Here is a 17,361-nt window from a genome sequence, read left to right on the forward strand (position 1 = left end):
ATATATACCTGACACAGCCAGAGCCAACAATAGGGCCAATTGAGTCTTTTTATGTCGGGTACACTCAAATAAGATGGTTGCTTTTTTGGATCAGGTCAGGCGCTATCCCCACCTGTCTAAGAGATGTACTTAGTCTCCCATGCATGTGGCAAGTGGGTACATGTGATGGATGGAACTAAAGTCAGAGAAATTTCCATCGTTTGTCCAGATTTAGAGATTGCAGTTGGAGTTGTGGGTGTCATTACAACATTGGGTTAATAAGATTCCATGAGAGGGGAAGCTGGTACTGCAAGATGTGATACCAAATTATAAAGAGGCAAAAGATGTTACATTGAACTGTTCTAGAAAGCTACCGATGTTACATTTGTGGGACTGTTAGTTGCCAATCCTACATCTTAAAGACTTGTGACAATTATCAATAAGCATGCTATATTCGACTGCTAAATCTGTAACACTTATGAATAATAATGTCTTTACTTTGCACAGAAATGATTGGATGCCTACAAAGTTAGCCAAGCTAGAACAATATGTCAAGATTCAATGAATCTAAATGCAGAATGCCTAATACAGAGTTCATGTTTGATAACTGTCCAATTTTAGAAGCTTACTGTACGAACTTGAGTAAAACCCTATCCTCCACGAAACATTGAGGTAAGCTTCATTTTAGTGTTCTTTTTGGGTTTTAAAATGAGTTTTAATGCTACAGCATAAACAGAGAAACCTATTGTTTGTCATACTCTTAGCGCGACAAGAAATATGCAAAAAGTGATTCTCTGATCAGAACTTCTCTTCTTTCAGCACGTATGTCTGCAAACAGTAAAATCGGCAAGTAAATTAGCTATGAACTGTCAAAGGGGAAAGAAACATGTATTTTGAATATTTTCTTTGTGAGTTTACCTTTGAAAGAGCAACAATTGTCATTACTTAAAGTACCTTGTTAATATGATGATCTTTCTTGGGTTTAATGCCTGTGAGACTTCTGTATATACATTTCACATATTGGTCGAATAGCAGTGAGGCATCCAAAGTTTTGCTACCTTATAAAGTGTCCCTTGTAAGGGTAAAAACATCTGAAGTTTATATGAGGACTAAAAAAACAAAAACAATTTAAAAAGCCCTGCTGACCAAGGTCATTGTAGGGAGGGAAAAATCCAACTAACCCTGCTACCTTGATGAGCTGCATTTTAATGTATGTAGTGGCTGTATATTCCTTTATTCTAATAAAATTAATTAAAACATGTTGATTCCTTACTTAACGTGCTACTATTCCTGGCTTCAATAAATGTTTAAAATTAGTTACCTCAGTAACCTAAAGTGAAACAGATCTCATTTGCACAGTATGCCATTTGACAGTGTATAATGAACGTTACTCAATGGATCGCTTAGGTGGAGCCTTATATATGCCTTTGTAGGGAACAGACAACACACTTTCTCATCACAGATTTGTTCACAAAAGGTCAGCATATCTGAACTGCAAAACCACAATGTTGTATTATGCTGTAGGAGTTTTCAGAAGTACTTGTACACCTGTGGGGCTTCTGCCTTATGAACAGCAGAGCAATGTAAAATAGGAAAGTACATATTAAGACAAGTAAGGTTTAAGTCCTATTTTGAAGCTCATATAGGAGGAAACAGAGCAGGTATTATATTAAGAGTGATTTACAGGCTGAAGGAGCTAGATAAGAGAATGATTTGCCCCTATCATGGCCTTGCTGAATTTAGGAAAGCAAGAAAACATTCACGGAGTGTAGATTTCTGCGTGGTACATAGTGAGAAATGTATCTTGACAGAAAGATGGAAAGTTACCGTAGAGGCATTAGTGAACTAAACGCAAGGCATTGAAAATGATCCTAGACTAAATCTGAAGCAAATACAGTTGGCTACGTGGTTTGTAAGTGACCTGTATTCTACTGTTGAGACAGAATTTTGTGAGTGAATCGTAAATAGTTATTCTTTGATTGCCACTGTATTTAGAGTATGTTGTGTGTATCTATTCTTGCTGAAAATGGAAAAAGTAGATCGGAAAAGTATTTATTATTGCTAACTAAGGTTATTCTTTTACTTTTAAATATCACGGTCACCCAGAAGTAGTGATAGGCTCTTCCGACATCACCTAACTCAACTTCTAGATCACTGGGTAGCTTGGTTGATGGTGTGGCAATGCCATCTTGGGTGATGGTCTATTTGTTTTTTTGGATCTCAGAATGCGGCAGCTACCTAAAGCCACCTGTGAATCTGTGCAGTGGTTGGCCATCTTTGCCCCTCCATGGAATGTTGGCAGTCCGTCATGCAATCTAAAAGCAAGCCATGGCTGCGCTATAATAGATACTAGCAGTTACAAATGGAAGTCCCCTCAGTGCATAACTAGTACATTCTGGGTCAACAACTTAACTATCTTGGTGGACAGCCTTCATTATTCATGTGCTTACCCACATGCCTTATGATCCCATTGTAACGCGCATTTGGATCTTTCACTATTAGTTTACCTCTCAGAAAGCCCTTACTGGTTGTTTGGTAAGTGGGTGTTCTGCAGTAAAAACTGGCACACAATTTATGATTTAATTATTGAATGCAACTATGATTTAGTCCATTTGACTAGTATCTGGATGAAGGATGATTGCTGCTTTATTAAAGGACCGAGTACTGCAGGGATATGAGATTATTCCAGGTCTCGGAGAGGGGAGATGTGGAGGTTTATTCTTGGTTGCTTTTAAATAATCATTAAGGAGTACAAAGTTGATGACTCTTTTTCTCCCTAATCCCAAAGTATTGCTCATCAAAATTAAATCCTGTTCATCAGGATTTGAATGTATTTCTATTCAAATGCCCTTCATGTGGCTGCCCTCAAACTGCTTTAAGAAGATTACCTTTCTGGTCAAACTATCTCAATCAAGGTTAGAAGTGTGACACAAGCAAATGTTAGAGAAACATTTTCTTTGTTTAGTTTCACTCCCGGATGGCTACAACATCCTAAGGAAAGACTGGCCCTCCCGTCCGGGCAAAGGACTGGCCATCGTACACAAGTCTTCACTCCGCATCACGGTCAACAGGGAGGAACACTGCATCACAATGGAACACCTACACTTCCTGATCTACGCTACTCACAACTCCTCCCTCTGCGCCATCCTGGTCTACAGACCACCTGGCCCCCGCCCAGCCTTCATCGACACCATTGTAGACATTGCCACCCCCCACGCCCTGGGTGGCCACAGACTACCTCCTCCTGGGTGACTTGAATCTCCACCTCGAGGACCTCGACAACTGAAACACCACTTCCCTTTTCAACAATCTCCCCTCCCTCAGACAACTGATCATCGTGTCCACGCATGCCACAGGACACACACTAGGCCCCATTTTTGCCTCAAGCAACCGGATCACCATCAAGAATATCTCCACCCTGGACTGACCATCACTGCCTACACTTCGCCATCACAGCAACCAACAGCCGCCTCCGCGTCCCCAGGCCCAACCCCACAGGAAATGGAACAAAATCACCAACGAGCAACTCACCTGAACCCTTGCCAAATCACCCCCACCAACGATGCAAATGCTGCAGCATGCAACCTAAATCACTGAATCCGCCAACTCCTTAGCCACCCCTCCAATCAACTTCGGTCAAGCGCATCCCAAAAAAGCCAGCTCGTTCACCACCAAACTCCAAGAATCGAAACGTACCTACAGGCCCCTAGAGAAGAAATGGAGAAACAGCAAAACCAGCAAAGACCTCGCCTCCTTCAAAGCTGCCACTGCCACCCATCACCAACACATCAAGAACGCAAAAAAAGCCACACTCAGTGAACGCATCAACACCTCCCCCACACAACACGAGAGAACTCTTCCCGGTAATCAACAAATTCACCAGTCCTCCCTCCGAAGCCACTGTTATCCACCCCGTCGCAAGACCTCTGCAACAAATTGGCCACTTTCTTTCTTCGCAAGATTAAGGACATACATGACAGCTTTCTCCTGCAGAACCCGCCCAGCATCAGAATCTATGACCGACCGAGTCCCCCCAGAACCCAACCAAACCGTCCACAGCTGTTCCACTCTCGCCACAGAAGAGACTGAGATCATCATGAACAGCATTCACTCTGGAGCCCCCACCGACCCCTGTGCTCACCACATCTACATCGGAGCGAGTGCATCCATCGCCCCGAACTCCGCAAGATGCTGAACTGCTCCATCAAAACAGCCACCTTCCCCTAATATTCAAAATACGCCGAAGTCCGCCCCCTTCTGAAGAAACCCACAGCCGACCAATCAGAACTCAAGAATTTCCGTTCCATCTCACTGCTACCCTACCCAAGTCCTTGAAAAGCCATAAATTCACAGCTGCAACAATTCCTCGAGGACAACAAATCTCTGAATACCTCTGTCTGGCTTCCGCAGCTACCACAGCACATAGACCGCTCTTCTTGCAGCCACCGATGACATCTGCACACTCCTCGACCACGGGCACACCGCATCACTCATATTCCTCGACCTCTCAGCAGCCTTTGACAGAGTCTCCCACAGCACCTTATGCACCAGACTTCATGACAGGAATCTGTGGAAAAGCCTTGCAATGAATTCACTCCTTCCTCATCAGAAGAACACAGAGAGTCAGATTCCCACCTTTCATACCCAAACCAATATAAGTCAGCTGTGGAGTCCCTCAGGGATCCTCCCTGCACCCAACGCTCTTCATCATCTACGTGGCCCCACTTGCAGCCATTGTCAGAGCATGGAATGACTATAGTGCCATACACCAATGACACACACCTCATCATATCCCTCATTGAAGACCCGAACAAAGCTAAAAGGAACTTTCACACCGGAATGGAAGCCATCGTCGCCTGGATGAGGCAGAGCTGTCTCAAGCTCAACACCCGACAAAACCAAGCTCATCATCTTTGGAAACTCCACTTCAGCCTGGGAAGACTCCTGGTGGCCCACATTGCTCAGCGCACTGCCTACTCCGACTGACCACTCCTGCAACCTAGGAATCATCCTCGACTATTCCCTAACAATGACCCAACAGGTAAACGCGTCACCTCTTCCTGCTGGCACAACCCCTGCCATTTCCGCAAAATATTCAAATGGATCCTGGTCAGCTGCCACAAGATAATCACCCACATGCTAGTCACAAACAAGCTCGACTACGGCAACACTCTACGCTGGCACCACAACAATGAACATCAGGAAACTACATCTCATCCGAAACGCCGCATCCAGACTTGTCCTGAACCTCCCCTGCCAGGAACTCATCTTCCAAAATCTGAGGATCCTCCATTGGCTCCCATTGGAGAAGCAAATCAACTTCAAACTATTCACCCACCCCTAAAAGGACCAGCCTACCTGAACCATCGCATCTCATCCCAGAACCCCGCCACACCCCTCCGCTCCGCCCAGCAGGAGCTAGCCATCATTCCACTGCCAGAGGAAGATCTTTAGCATACCTCGCAGCCAAGAGCTGGAACAACCTGCTCACGCACCTCAGGCAAAGCCCATCACTCACCAGCTTCAGGAAGAACCTCAAGATATGGCTCTTCAAATGAGTCTCAGGCCCACCACCAGCGCCTTGAGACCCTCATGGATGAGTAGTTGCGCTTTATAAAAACTGATTGATTGGTTGATTGACTGTAACAGACAGTGCTCCAACACATGAGGCAGGTGATATGCTAGAAAGTGTTTACTGTTATAGTGAGTGTAAGACTCTTGCCTTTTTCAGATCCATGGACCATTGTGTGATTGTGTTTAAAGTTTCCTCTATATCATTAACCAGTATAATGTGAAATTAGAGAAAGTTGATACAGCTGTAGATGTGTTGAATTTGCAGACAACTGTGTTCTTGATGGGTGACACAGTAAATCCCAATGAGCTACTTATATTTTATAGTGAACAGCTGTCCACTACTCTAGGATCGGGGGAAAGAATTCTAACGTGGAGTTATCAACTATGAGACAAAATCTTTGTAACAAGAAAGAGCTTGGTGTAAGAAATATCCTCCTGTAGCTAAGAATGTACGGGCTATTTATAACTATCTAAAAAAACTTTGAAGAATTTGAAGCCTTATTGTTTTCCCAAAACAGCTTATGAGTGTCTAATATCTTGAGCAATTTTCTCTGAGATAAATGAGCTGAAGGATGCCTGTGCTGTTTCTCAAATAACTAATTCTGTAGTCAAATGTAATCAATTTGTGAATTATTTTGAATGTACGATAAATAAAATTAGGTCATATTTGCCTTCTCTTAAGGCTCGGTTATCTATGATGGCTAGAAATCAGTTGCTAGTCAAATATCTGTGAATGTTATTGGAACAGGTTTTACTCAGTTGTCCTTACTTGATGATGATGCAATTTTATCTTTAATAAATTACAGTAAATCTTTTGGATCAGGAGTTGATCTTATCCCTGCCAGGCTGCATAACGAATAGCTTTAAAAATCTCACAAACAAGTAAAGCTATTATAATTGCTTAACTTACGTTGGATAGGGTCCTGCAGAATTAAAAGGAACAATGTATATGTCCATTGGATAAAAAAAAATATATATATCTTTGATTACAAGTATATTGACAGCTATAGACCGGTTGCTCAGTTGCCATATTTTTTGAAGCTGCTTGAGTGTGCAGTACTTTATCCACTGAGTCAGTTTGTGAAGACTGAACATTTGTTGTTCTCAGTACTAGCTGATTTCCGTGCCAGCTGCAGCACTGAAATGGTAGTGACAGTAATATCGGATGAGCTCTGTTTGTGTGCTGATCATACTATGGCCCTCATTACAACCCTGGCCGTCGGTGATAAAGCAGTGGTAATACTGCCAACAGGCCGGCGGTAACAGAAATGGAATTGTGACCACAGCGGAAACCGCTCAGACAGACAGCCACGTTAACACAGTGACCGCCCTGGTGGTATCAACAAGCACCATGGCGGTAACCACCAACAGCCAGGCAGAAGACAGTGTACTGCCCACACTACTATGACAGGCCTATCCGCCACCTTTTCAGGGGCGGTACCAACGACATCAAAAGCATGGCAGAAACAGAACACTGAAGTCAAAGGGCTCACCTCTGGAGACTCGGGGAACAACCACAATGCCATGGAGCCCAAGCTGCACATATTTCCCATGCTCGTCTACCTTTTCCTGCATTATGAGCAGCAACACCAACAAAGACGACCACGGTGAGTACTGCCGCCTAGCACACAAGGTGGGAGGGAGGAAAAAGAGAGTGTGACACACATGCAACACCCACACCCCCAACACCAAACACAGAAGCAGATGCACTAACATTACATATCCGCCTGGTACCCCTCAGGAATAATGCAAGGACAAAATGATTGGAAGAAAGTGAGTCTAATACGATAAAATAACATGAATAAGTGCAGCAAAATACAAACGTATATGCATATTTACAAATGGAGGGACACTGCCCAGTCCTCAATGTCTGTGGGCCACAAGACCACATCACATAGGCCAAGGCCCCACCTCACTCCTGCAACAACACGGAGGGAGCACTGCAGGGGCATCAGGTCGAAAATAAACAGGCACCTCAGGGGGACGGGCAATGGGGGGGGGGCACCTCAGCCGGATGATGGTACAACACCACTGGTCCTGGAGGGGGATACATGCTATGTGCGATGTCCTGGGGAGTGCAAGGTCACAGTCTCTCAAGTGGGTGGTTTGCCCACTGCTTGGTCCTGGGGAGTGCAAGACAACAGTCTCTCAAGTGGGTGGTTTGCCCACTGCTTGGTCCTGGGGAGTGCAAGGCCACAGTCTCTCTAGTGGATGGCTTCTCCACTGGTTCTGGAAGGGGCCTTGTGCTCAGTGTGCTTCATCCTGGGAAGGATGGGGTGAGTGGATGGCTTCTTCCGCTGGTTCTGGAGGGGGCATTGTGCCCAGTGGGCTTCATCCTGGGAAGGATGGGGTGAGTGGATGGCTTCTCCACTGGTTCTGGAGGGGGCATTGTGCCCTGTGGGCTTCATCCTGGGATGGGTGGGGTGAGTGGATGGCTTCTTCCACTGGTTCTGGAGGGGGCCTTGTTCCCAGTGTGCTTCATCCTGGCAGGGATGGGGTGAGTGGATGATGTCTTCCTCTGGTTCTGGAGTGGGCCTTGTGCCCAGTGTGCTTCATCCTGGGAAGGATGGGGTGAGTGGATAGCTTCTTCGACTGGTTCTGGAGGGGGCCTTGCGCCCATTGTGCTTCACCCTGGGAAGGATGGGGTGATTGGAAGGCTTCTCCACTGGTTCTGGAGGGGGCATTGTGCCCAGTGTGCTTTATCCTGGGAAGGATGGGGTGAATGAATGGCTTCTTCCACTGGTTCTGGAAGGGGTCATTGTGCCCTGTGATGCAGATCTTGGGGAGTGCAAGGTCACAGTCTCTCACCTGGGTGTCAGACCCACATGCTTGGCAGAGGCCAGGATGCACAACAGCCCATGGAGGCAGGACTACACACTGTCCGCTGGCGGTGACAGCTGCTCAGTGGTGGCAGTGGCGGAGCTGGTGTCGGGGCTGGCAGTGGTGGGGAAGGCTCTAGCCCATGCCCTGCAGCCTCGGACGGCTGCCCACTGGGGCTGCTGCTGCTGGCAGTGGTGCTAGCCGTGGTGGTGGTGGCGGTGCTGGTGCTGGCAGTGGTGGGGAGGCTCCAGCCCATCCCCTGCAGCCTCGGACGGTTGCCCCCTGGGGCTACTGCTGCTGGCAGTGGTGCTGGTAGCAGTGCTGGCAGTGGTGGGGGGAGGCTCCAGCCAATCCCCTTCAGCCTTGGACGGCTGCCCAATGGGGCTGCTGCTGCTGGCAGTGGTGCTGGTGGCAGTGCTGGCAGTGGTGGAGGGAGGCTCCAGCCCATACCCTGCAGCCTTGGACGGCTGCCCACTGGGGCTGCTGGTGCTGGCAGTGGTGGTGGTGGCGGTACTGGCAGTGGTGGGGGGAGGCTCCAGCCCTTCCCCTGCAGCCTCGGATGGCTGAACCACCATGGTTGGTGGTGGGGGCTCCGAATGAGTCCCAGCGCTAGGCCTCCTGTCCTTCCTGCCTGCTGGTGCAGGCCCCTTGCCCTTCCTGTCAGCAGCCAGGGATTGCCCCTTGCCCTTCCCTCCTGCAGCTGGTGGTGCCTCCTTGCTCTTCCCAGACACTGCTGGAGAAGCCTACTTTCCCTTCCCTGTCGCAGCTGGTGGTGCCTCCTTGCCCTTCCTTGATGCACCTGGTGCAGGCACCCTGTCAATGTTGCTGCCTGGTGCTCGGGATCCTCTCCCACCTGCAGTAGCTGTCGACACTACTGTGGCCGTGGACTGGGTGGCTGAGGTGCTCGCCTGGGTTCTGATCACCCTGGCCTGACCAGGAGGACAGGGGGTGCGGTTTGGTAGGGAAGAGGTCAACAATGGAGAGGAAAAGCTTCTTAGGGACATTGGGGCGGGAAGAGGGTGAAGGTTTGGGAGTGGAGTAAGAGGAAGTGGTTGGAGGTGTCTGTCTGCTGTGTTTGGGTGCAGGTGCCTGGGCTGGATGCTGTTGTGAAGTGGATGGCTGTTGGGTGTCTGAGTGCTTGCATTTGTGTACTTTGGGAAGAGGGGGCACAGAGACAGTGGGAGAGGACACAGGGGACGTGTGCATGGATGTGGGGGTAACATACACACACATCCTCCCCCCTTTCCTCCCCCCCACTATGCACTAACAGTCCCAATGCTAGTCACCAGCTCATGGACAGGGATACCTAACGCCAATTGCAGCATACCTGAGACCCACAGACACCTGCCCAGTAGTGTATGCCTACTAGGTTCGTTGGAGGAGGTATACATTAGACCCTGCCCAACATGGGCCCTACACTACAATGTCCAGCCTGGCCTAGGGGCACCCACAGGCCCACATCCCCCACCGAGATGCCTCCCCACCACGCGGAAGTATTATATTGGTGCACTGTACTCACACCCTTGTGGCTGCTATGATGCTCCCAAGCGCCCAGCCTGTTTCTGATAGGCTACCACCAGTATGCGGGCCATCAAAGGGGGTCAGGGTTTGACGGGCACCCCTTTCTCATTGGGATGCCATCCCCAGCTGGGCCTCCGCTGTCTTCCATGCCCAGTGTCTCAGGTCCTCCTTTTTTTTCCGACAGTGGGTGCTCCGCCTGCCATAGACCCCCAGGGTCCGCACGTCCTTGGCGATGGCATGCCATATGCCCTTTTTTTGATGGGTGTTCACCTGCAGAGAAATACACATAGGAAATCAGTCAGACCGTCCTGCTTGTTACACTCATGGTCCACCATAGCCCTCACATCCCCTTATACACAGACATTGCCCACCATACATGCAGCATGCTGCCCAGGGCCTTTCCACCAACCCCCCTCCCCCACAAGGCCCTCACACACAGCTCTCCTTGCATTCATGCCCCATGCATCGTGCTCACAGTGTACTCACCTGTTGGTCTGGAGGCCCATACAGCATTTGGTACTGGGGTAGGACCCCATCCACCAGTCTCTCTAACTCTGCAGCGGTGAAGGCAGGTGCCCTTTCCCCAGTGACCCGAGCCATGGTTGGTTCCAGACACAGGTCACAGCAGCACTTTCAGTGAAGGTCCCCTCCTGTTGAAGGTCAGGTAGCAAGTGAGTGAACAGATAGAAAATGGCAGTCACGTCTGCAGCGGTGCGTACCGTCACCGCCGGCATACATCACTATTGGCCACTGTAACTCACAGGGCCCAATGGTATGCTATTAGGAGTTGCACGGCGGTTCTCGATCGCCTCCCGCAACGACGCACGTCAGTGAAATTACTATTATTTCATGGGGGGGGGAGGCCTTGGCACCTAACTGCGTCACAGTACACATAGACACCGTTTGGGCCTATCCAACAGCATGTTACAGTCACAACATGCAATGCAGTGTAGTGTTTGGAAACATGGAATACTGACCAGGTGCCCCCTAGATTGCAACCGCTGCGGATGAATAGGAGATGGAGACATTCCCCCCGTGTATAGGCCCCTGGTGGACTTGGCAACAATGGAGGACAGGCACATTATCCTCACCTGTAGACTGGGCAGGGCCACAATCACAGAGCTGTGTCCCCAGATGGAACCTGACCTGATATCTGATATCCGTCTGCCCACCAGGATCCTCCCTCTTGTGCAAGTGCTATCAGTGCTCCATTTCCTGGCAACTGACTCCTTGCAAGTGACAGTGGGCTTGGCAGCAGGAATGTCTCAGCCAATGTTCTCAGTAGTGCTGACCAGAGTGTTGTCTGCCCTGATTTAACACATGCACAGCTACATCGTTTCCCCCCAGGTGGAGGATTTGGCCACAGTGAAAGCAGATTTCTATGCAATGGGACATATCCCCAACATTATTGGGCAATAGATGGTATTGCCCCCCCACCCGAGAAATGAACAGGTGTTCAGAAATCGAAAGAGCTTTCACTCCATGAATATGCAGATAGTGTCCCATGTCAATGCAAAGTATCCTGGGTCTGTGCATGATGCCTTTATCCTGAGGAATAGCAGCATCCCATATGTGATGGCTCAACTCCAGAGGCACAAGGTGTGGCTAACAGGTGAGCCCTGCTTCCCACCCAGTAGGTGTTGGTGTATGGGTATGGTGTGGGCCCTAAGGGTTAATGTGTGTCTAACAGTAGTCCATCAATATTTGCAGGTGACTCTGGGTACCCCAACCTCTCATGGCTACTGACCCCTGTGAGGAATTCCAGGACAAGGGCAGAGGAACGTTACAATGAGGCACAAGGGCGAACAAAAGAATAATAGAAAGGACATTCGGTCTCCAGAAGGCCATGTTTCGATGCCTCCATCTAACAGGTGGATCCCTGTAGCACTCACCCACGAAGGTGTGCCAGATTATTGTGGCATGCTGTATGTTGCACAACCTTGCCTTTCAACATCAGGTACCTTTTCTGCAGGAGGATGAGGCTGGAGATGGGCGTGTGGCAGCAGTGGACCTGTGGACTGTGAAGATGAGGAGGCAGAGGATGAGGTTGAGGACATTAGACGTGCTATAATACGACAATATCTCCAATGACACACAGGTAAGACACAGTAATTTCACTTTACATTGACAGTTTTGTGTTTAACATTGTCACTGGCAGGCTGATTTTCCCACTTCTATGGCCACTTCTTTGGCATCTCTATTTTCAGATATTTCTGCCCCACTGTTGCTTCTGGTGTGTTGACTGCAGCCAACTATAGGTAATTCCTATGTATGCATTACTGTACAGTTGTATTGCAGTGTTTAAAGCTTGTTAATCAAATGCATAGTTCAAACATTTGACAGACTCGATATTTGTATTTATTCAAATGGTGTTTATTTAAGTGCTAATAAGTAGAGGGGGATGTGAAATGGGCTGGGGTGATGGTGGTGGAATGTCAAGACTAGTCCAGTCTATTTGTATCAGAGGTGCATTGTCCAAGGGGGCATAGGAAGTGGAGCAATGGCAGTTCAAGGTGGACAGGGTGACAGAGTGGGACGCAAGGGTGACCATCAGGAGAGTCTTATTTCCTGGCAGGGGTCTTGGCTATAGTGTCTGGCTTCTGCCTGGATCGTAGGGACCGTTCGCGTGGTGGTATTCCTTCTGCAGGGGTGGGGTGCTGGTGGCCTGTTGTTCCTGTGGCGGGGCCTCCTGTGCACTAGCTGAAGCTGAGGTGGAGAGCTGTTCATCGATTTGACTAGTATCAGGGGCCAGCTGGTGTGCCAGTGCCTCCCTGATGGTGTTGGGCATGTTTGCCAGCACCCCTGCTGTGGTGACCAGGGTGGTGTTGATGTCTTTCAAGTCCACCCTGATCCCCAGGTATTGTCCCTCCTGCAGCCACTGGGTCTCCTGCAACTTGTCCAGTATCTGGCCCATCGTCTCCTGGGAATGGTTGTATGCTCCCAGGATGTTGGCGAGTACCTCCTGGAGAGTCTGTTCCCTGGGCCTGTCCTCCCCCTGTCGCACAGCAGTCCTCCCAGCTTCCCTGTTGTCCTGTGCCTCTGTCCCTTGAACCATGTGCCTACTGCCACTGACCCCAGGTCCCTGATCGTCCTGTTTTTGTGGGGTGGCCTGGGGTCCCTGTAGTGATGGACACACTGCTCATTGACGTATCCTGGGGACAGGGGTATGGGTCCACTGGGTGGGTACTGTGCTGGTGTTTTCTGATTGGGGGATGCTCTGTGGTGGTATGGGACTGTGCCTGGGTTACTGACTGTCCGGAGATCCCTGATGGGCCAGGTTGGTCATCCAGATCCAGGCGTCCAGGGATGCTGTCATCACTGTGGGCCTCTTCTGGGGGGACCTCCTCATAATGAGGGCCTATACCTGCACCCTTTTATCCTTTCAGAGCTCTCTGCGGCATTGGGTACTGTGTACCATGATAAGTTTTACTTGGTCGCGTGGAAGAGTTTGGTATCCAAGACACGGGTGTAGAGTGGCTAGGTAGCTTTCTGTCAGACATATGTTTTCAGGTAACTAAGGACTCTTTTGGTCTGACACCAAATTATTGATCTTTGGTGTACCTCAGGGCTCATTACTGTTTCCTCTTCTTCATAAATTGTATATGATCCCTTTGGTGTAATTAATTTATTCACTTGGACTGATGTTATTCATGTAAGCTGAGCATAATCAAATCATGTAGTGATAAGCAATTCTTATTCAAGATAGATTTCAACAGAAGGACAAGAGTGAACATTTTTCCAGTTGTTTTATAAGGATTGAATCCTGGTTGACAGAAAATCAACTTGAATTAAATGGAGATAAGACTGAAACTTTGTCTCTGTCTAGAGCCTCTCCAGTTTGGAATTTTGCCTCCTGGCCACCTTCTTAAACCAAAGTGTTCAAAGTGTGTAAAAAAAAATAGGAACATAAAATTTGATTTACACCTCACCTTGATCAAACAAATGCAGTAGTTAAGGCTTGTATGTTTCAATTGCATGTTACAATTAATGATGGCCTTATTTTCATTGTCACAATGTGTTTGTTTCTGCCAGATTAGACTCCTATAATGAGATATATCTGAAACTCCCAGTCAGATTTTTTAGTTGCAGCTTGTTCAAGATTTAACCGCCAGATTTAGTATTGAATAGGGAAAGGAAATATCCACTTATGTCAGCACTTAGTGCATTACACTGGCTTCCAGTCAAACTGCGATATGTTTAACTCCTCCTCTTTAGTTCATGAGGTCTCTTGTCCAAACCCGCTATCACAGTTTGTCTTTTTATAAACAAAATGTCAGTCCCAGATTGTACAATAGTTTTTTGGATTTGTATCTGGTGCATAAATAAGGACAATAAATCAGCTTTTTCTCACTTGATTTTACATATACAAACTGAATTAACATTATTGCAATTAAAATGAAATGTCTGTTTTGTCTAGAATTGTGTTTATTAATGTGTTTTAGTTATGCCACATTTCTTTGTAAACAGTAATTTTAGACAAAATGGATTGCATCTATCACTCACCCCTGTGTCAGTCCCCCACCCACGTGCTCTGCAGCACGCAGTCAAACTAGCTCATATTAGTTTATTTTCATTGCTGTATTGTTTTATTGACAATTAACTTTCCAAGGTGCAGATGTAAATTTGTATCATGCGTCTATCTTATTTGTTTCTTCACTGGGTTTATTGATTAAGAGAATGACTTATTGTCTAATGTTTCATATTTGTCAACTCCGGATGATATTAGGATACAGGGTGTAAAATAATTTCTTCAAGAATTGAAATGGTGCTTATGTGTTAAGGTAGTGTCATGTAGCCTTGGGTTCTGATTTTTTAAATAAATTATGCTGTTGCTCACAACACAATGATTTCGCAAAATTGCTAATTTCTATACAAGAATTGTTTGCCAGAACCCCTTGATTTTTGGTGATGAGCCATAAGACTTTCCTATTCTAATAGCTCTTCTTTCAGATTTTGCTGCTCTGTATAACTTTGCATTGAGAGCCCTTATGGCATTGACTGTGTACTGCTTATTTTGAATTTTTATAATAAAATCCTTTAACTTTTCGTTGATCTAGAACTCAGTTATTGAGTTGACACCATTACTTATTGAACTGTTTTAACTGTACTTATTTTCTGTTCTGGGTGGTGCTTTAATGCGGGGAAACATTGCGTCATGGGATTGAGTCTCTGATCCAGTAAACAGTGTGAGAGCCGAATGAAGTAAATTTTGGTGTGTCTAGATTTTGGGGTTATGTTTTGACCCTACAATATCAGAGCAGGCCTCTTTGACGGCAGTCATCAGATTTTGTCGTGGCACCATAGGTGGTATGGCCTTTTCTGTGGCAGGGGTGTGGCTATGGAACATGTTACTCATTTTATTATTGAGTGAGCCTTCCTTATAGTAGAATGGGAAACTCCTGTAAAAAGTAACTTTTTTCCTACTTAGCACCGAATTGTACTTTTGTAGGTATTTTTCTGCATACTAATGTCCTTTTAATTTGATCTAGAACTCAGTTATTGAGTTGACAACATTACTTATTTAGCTGTTTTACTGTGCTAATTTTATGTTCTGGGTGGTTCCTTAATGCACTTAATTGTACTTTTGTAGGTATAGTTCTGCATACTTATGTCCTTTTAAATTGCAGCAGCAAAAAATCCTGGGGTGAACTTAACGCTTTATGAATACTAAAACATATATATATATATATATATATATAATCTAGCAGCTTGGTTTTGTAGACATTGATGTTGATGAAATATACCTCTGCTTACTCCTTGGTGGACTAAATTGAGGTAATGCAGTCTTGCCCCCAGGAATGGTAATACCACTCAGCGACATCCATCTAAAGATAGCACGGGAAGAACTTTGTGCAGTTTGCACATTTTTGAGGTGCACAATGGAGCTACCACGGCGACCTGAGCCTCTTTTTGAGTCTGGCACCAATTTTAATTGCAAGGCTTTCAACTGTGGCAGGAGGACTGGGGTGCTAAGAGGCTGTAAGCTAGATGGCCGTAACACTCAAATGCCACCTATTACCAGGATCTCTGTCTTTTCAATATTAAATGAAGCAGTTTTCGCCCATCCGACTCATAATTTCCCATGCACATTGGTGGAAAGAATTGTCTCACAGAACCTACTATAATCAGTTGCTTGACATACTTTGTGGTTTTATATATATATATATATATCAGGTAACATGAGAGATGATGTGCAAGATCAATAGTTTAACGTACAAATTGAACAGATGGAAAGTGGCAGTGGTGACCACTGAGCAACTTCTCAAGTCCTATCCTGCCAGCATGTCTTCCAATGCGGAGAAGTCCTTTTCAACTTAAAAGTCCGGTTATAAAATGTGTTGCAGTTTGTGTTGCACAGCTAAAACATCATAAAACCACAAGTAAGGAAACTGTGATATTCAGGTATAACATAGGGCAGGCAATTGTGAAGCAGTGCGTGTGAGCTAAAGAACCAGTGTATGTGCAGAAGAAGAGAAAAGTGCAACCATGATAAATTTAAAAGTTACTCTAACAGACTTGTCCGCTTATTCCATGCACCCTGCAAATACTTCACTACCACACACACAGCAAGTGGGTCTTGTACTTTCTTAAAAGGCAGTAGGTCAGATGTCCGATCTAATATACCCAATTTGTGACATTCTGGGAGTACACATTTGGAGCAACTTGCTGAATATGCTGGACCAAAAAAGAGGAAATGTTCCTTGGTCTTGTTGCAATAGGAATAAACATGGCATGCCGTGAAGCTCCCAGCATTGACTAACCAAGTGCTTGAAAATGCTGCTCAGGGAAGAATGCTGTAGCAAAATTCTAAATAAAGAGATCGAAACTTGAGGCCTCTCAAGGATGTCAGCAAGTTCCTCCCTATACAGCTTCAACATGTTGTACGTCCAGATACTCAATGGGCATAACTTGGCCACCAGACTCACAGGCCTTAGTCCAAGATAAGGCTGTACAGGTAGCAAGGTGCAGCTCTGCGGAAGTGATAGTAATGATCGCACATTATTATTTTCCTCACAGCCCAGATTGGTCAAGTCTGAATGGGCCCATAATTTTCTTCCAGCACCGGAGTTAGAACCACTGCCCTATATATTTGGAGGGGTGTTAATAGGATGGGACTTGGTTGATTTCACAAATGTAAGAGCTCAGCTCTGTGTTTTAATGTAGCAACACTCTATTGTATCTTGGTCTCCAATGAATTAGAGTCTGATATCCAGATGCCAAGATAGTCGATATCCCTCACTTTATGAAGGGAGATGCCTTACAGCAATAATGTCCCCCCTGAAGTTGATACGTGTGTGAAAGACCATCTACTTATTCTTAGCTGTATTTAGCTCCATGCCATGCTGGTCACAAGAGGGAACATCACTGCAGCAAAATTGACAACCCCCTAGCAGTCTTTCACAGCAAGAGGGTGTCATAGGCAAAAAAGAAGGGGTCCTTGGTTCCAGCTGAAATGGGGAGTTATTC

The 17,361-nt window shown here is 46.6% G+C and overlaps 1 protein-coding gene across 8 annotated transcripts in view; it reads left to right on the forward strand.

The window, feature by feature from the left end:
- Positions 1–17,361, forward strand: part of TANC2 (tetratricopeptide repeat, ankyrin repeat and coiled-coil containing 2) — a 1,999,198-nt gene that overhangs the window by 435,753 nt on the left and 1,546,084 nt on the right. For 2 of the 8 annotated variants that reach the window (XM_069238000.1, XM_069238003.1), the window contains one exon: positions 487–651. The exons of the other annotated variants lie outside the window; for them this stretch is intronic. The gene's annotated coding sequence lies outside the window, so the exon portion shown is untranslated. The remainder of the gene's footprint in view (positions 1–486; positions 652–17,361) is intronic. 8 annotated transcript variants of the gene reach the window in all.

The sequence above is a fragment of the Pleurodeles waltl genome, chromosome 6 (genome assembly GCF_031143425.1).
Source record: "Pleurodeles waltl isolate 20211129_DDA chromosome 6, aPleWal1.hap1.20221129, whole genome shotgun sequence".
NCBI lineage: Eukaryota > Metazoa > Chordata > Amphibia > Caudata > Salamandridae > Pleurodeles > Pleurodeles waltl.